Source organism: Triticum dicoccoides, chromosome 5B (assembly GCF_002162155.2).
Source record: "Triticum dicoccoides isolate Atlit2015 ecotype Zavitan chromosome 5B, WEW_v2.0, whole genome shotgun sequence".
In the NCBI taxonomy this organism is placed as follows: Eukaryota; Viridiplantae; Streptophyta; class Magnoliopsida; order Poales; family Poaceae; genus Triticum; species Triticum dicoccoides.
The window spans coordinates 129,323,731-129,327,499 of NC_041389.1; positions in this window are offsets into that span (position 1 = coordinate 129,323,731).

Below are 3,769 nucleotides of genomic sequence, written 5' to 3' on the forward strand. Positions count from 1 at the left end.
GGTGCAGTTATGATGTTCGGACACACCATCACACTATGGTGTTCCAAGCGGTATTAGTTGTGAAACAATTTCCACAATGTCTTAATTGTGTGCCAAACTCGTAACTCAGATATTCATCTCTATGATCATATCATAAACATTTTATCCTCTTGTCACGACGATCTTCAACTTCACCCTGAAATTACTTGAACCTTTCAATAATTCAGACTTGTGTTTCATCAAGTAAATATACTAAGAATCTACTCAAATCATCTATGAAGTAAGAGCATAAAGATATTCACTGTGTGCCTCAGCACTCATTGGATTGCACACATCAAATGTATTACTTCCAACAAGTTGCTCTCTTGTTCCATCTTACTGAATACGAGGCCTTCAGTCATCTTGCCCATGTGGTATGATTTGCATGTCTCAAGTGATTCAAAATCAAGTGAGTCCAAACGATCCATCTGTATGGAGTTTCTTCATGCATATATACCAATAGACATGGTTCGCATGTCTCAATCTTTTCAAAAACGAGTGAGTCCAAAGATCCATCAAACATGGAGCTTCTTCATGCGTTTTATACCAATATGACTCAAGTGGCAGTGCCACAAGTATGTGGTACTATCATTACTATCTTATATCTTTTGGCATGAACATGTGTATCACTACGATCGAGATTCAGTAAACCATTCATTTTAGGTGCAAGACCATTGAAGGTATTATTCAAATAAACAGAGTAACCATTATTCTCCTTAAATGAATAAATGTATTGTGATAAACATAATCCAATCGTGTCTATGCTCAACGCAAACACCAAATAACAATTATTTTGGTTTAATACCAATCTCGATGGTAGAGGGAGTATGCGATGCTTGATAACATCAACCTTGGAAACACTTCCAACACATATCATCATCTCACCTTTAGCTAGTCTCCGTTTATTCCGCAGCTTTTATTTCAAGTTACTAACACTTAGCAATCGAACCGGTATCTAATACCCTGGTGCTACTAGGAGTACTTAGTAAAGTACACGTTAATATAATGTATATCCAATATACTTCTGTCGACCTTGCCAGCCTTCTCATCTACCAAGTATCTAGGGTAGTTCTGCTTCAGTGACCGTTCCCCTCATTACAGAAGCACTCAGTCTTGGGTTTGGGTTCAACCTTGGGTTTCTTCACTAGAGCAGCAATTGATTTGCCGTTTCATGAAGTATCCCTTCTTTCCCTTACCCTTCTTGAAACTAGTGGTTTTACTAACCATCAACAATTGATGCTCCTACTTGATTTCTACTTTCGCGGTGTCAAACATCGCGAATTTCTCAAGGATCATCATGTCTATCCCTGATATGTTATAGTTCATCACGAAGCTCTAGTAGCATGGTGGCAGTGACTTTGGAGAACCATCACTATCTCATCTGGAAGATAACTCCCACTCGATTCAAGCGATTGTAGTACTCAGACAATTTGAGCACATGCTCAAGGATTGAGCTTTTCTCCCTTAGTTTGCAGGCTTAAGAAACTTGTCAGAGGTCTCACACCTCTTGACGTGGGCACGAGCCCGAAACCCAATTTTAGCTCTTGGAACATCTCATATGTTCCACGACGTTTCAAAAATGTCTTCGGTGCCTCAATTCTAAACCGTTTAACATTACGCACTGAACTATCACGTAGTCATCAAAACGTGTATGTCAGATGTTCACAACATCCACAAACGACGCTCGAGGTTCAGCACACCGAGCGGTGCATTAAGGACATAAGCCTTCTGTGCAGCAACGAGGACAATCCTTAGTATACAGACCTAGTCCGCATAATTGCTACTGTCAACTTTCAACTAAATTTTCTCTAGGAACATATCTTAAACAGTAGAACTAAAGCGTAAGCTGCGACATAATTTGCAAACACCTTTTGACTATGTTCATGATAATTAAGTTCATCTGATTATTTAATGAACTCCCACTTAGGTAGACATCCCTCTAGTCATCTAAGTGATACATAATCCGAGTCAACTAGGCCGTGTCTGATCATCACGTGAGACGGACTAGTCATCATCGGTGAACATCTTCATGTTGATCGCATCTACTATACGACTCATGTTTTTGGTCTCTTGTGTTCCGAGGCCATGTCTGTATATGCTAGGCTCGTCAAGTCAACCTAAGTGTTTTGCGTGTGTAAATCTAGCTTACACCCGTTGTATGTGAACGTTAGAATCTATCACACCCGATCATCACGTGGTGCTTCGAAACAACGAACTTTCGCAATGGTGCATAGTTAGGGGGGACACTTTCTTGAAATTTTAAGAGGGATCATCTTATTTATGCTACCATCCTTCTAAGAAAATAAGTTGTAAACATGACAAACATCACATGCAAATCATAAAGTGACATGATATGGCCAATATCATCTTGCGCCTTTGATCTCCATCTTGAGGCACGGCATGATCACCTTCGTCACCGGCATGACACCATGATCTCCATCATCATGATCTCCATCATCGTGTCTTCATGAAGTTGTCTCGCCAACTATTACTTCTACTAATATGGCTAACGATTTAGCAATAAAGTAAAGTAATTACATGGCGTTATTCAATGACACACAGGTCATACAATAAATTAAGACAACTCCTATGGCTCCTGCCGGTTGTCATACTCATCGACATGCAAGTCGTGATTCCTATTACAAGAACATGATCAATCTCATACATCACATATATCATTCATCACATTCTTTTGAGCCATATCACATCACATAGCATACCCTGCAAAAACAAGTTAGACGTCCTCTAATTGTTGTTGCATGTTTTACGTGGCTGCTACGGGTTTCTAGAAAGAATGTTTCTTACCTACGCAAAGCCACAACAGTGATATGCCAATTGCTATTTACCCTTCATAAGGAACCTTTTCATCGAATCTGATCCGACTAAAATGGGAGAGACTGGCACCCGCTAGCCACCTTATGCAACAAGTGCATGTCAGTCGGTGGAACCTGTCTCACATAAGCGTACGTGTAAGGTCGGTCCGGGCCGCTTCATCCCACAATGCCGTCGAATCAAGATAGGACTAGTAACGGTAAGCAAATTGTACAAACCATCGCCCACAACTACTTGTGTTCTACTCGTGCATAGAATCTACGCAATAGACCTAGCTCATGATGCCACTGTTGGGGAACGTAGCAGAAATTCAAAATTTTCTACGCATCACCAAGATCAATCTAGGAGATTCCAGCAATGAGAGAGAGGGAGTGCATCTTCATACCCTTGAAGATCGCTAAGCAGAAGCGTTACAAGAATGCGGTTGATGGAGTCGTCTCCCGGTGATTCAAATCGCGGAAGATCCGATCTAGCGCCGAACGGACGACGCCTCCGCATTCAACACACGTACAGCCCGGGGATGTCTCCTCCTTCTTGATCCAGCAAGGGGAGAGGAGAAGTTGAGGGAGAACTCCGACAGCACGACGGCGTGGTGGTGGTGGAGCTCGTGGTTCTCCAGCACGGCTTTGCCAAGCACTACGGAGGAGGAGGAGGTGTTGGAGGAGGGAGAGGGCTGCGCCAGGGGAGAGGTACGGCTGCCCTCCCACCCCTCCACTATATATGGGGGCAATGGGAGAGGGGAGGCGCCCTAGGGTTTCCCCTAGGGGGGAGGCGGCCAAGCAGATTGGATCTCCCTAGGGAAAATCCTAGGGAGACTTGCCCCCCAAGCCAAGCAGGTGGAGGATTGCCTCCCAAGCTAGGTGGAGGCGCCCCACCTGTAACGCCTCGGATCCGATGCGCCAGGTGTCCTTCAGTTATT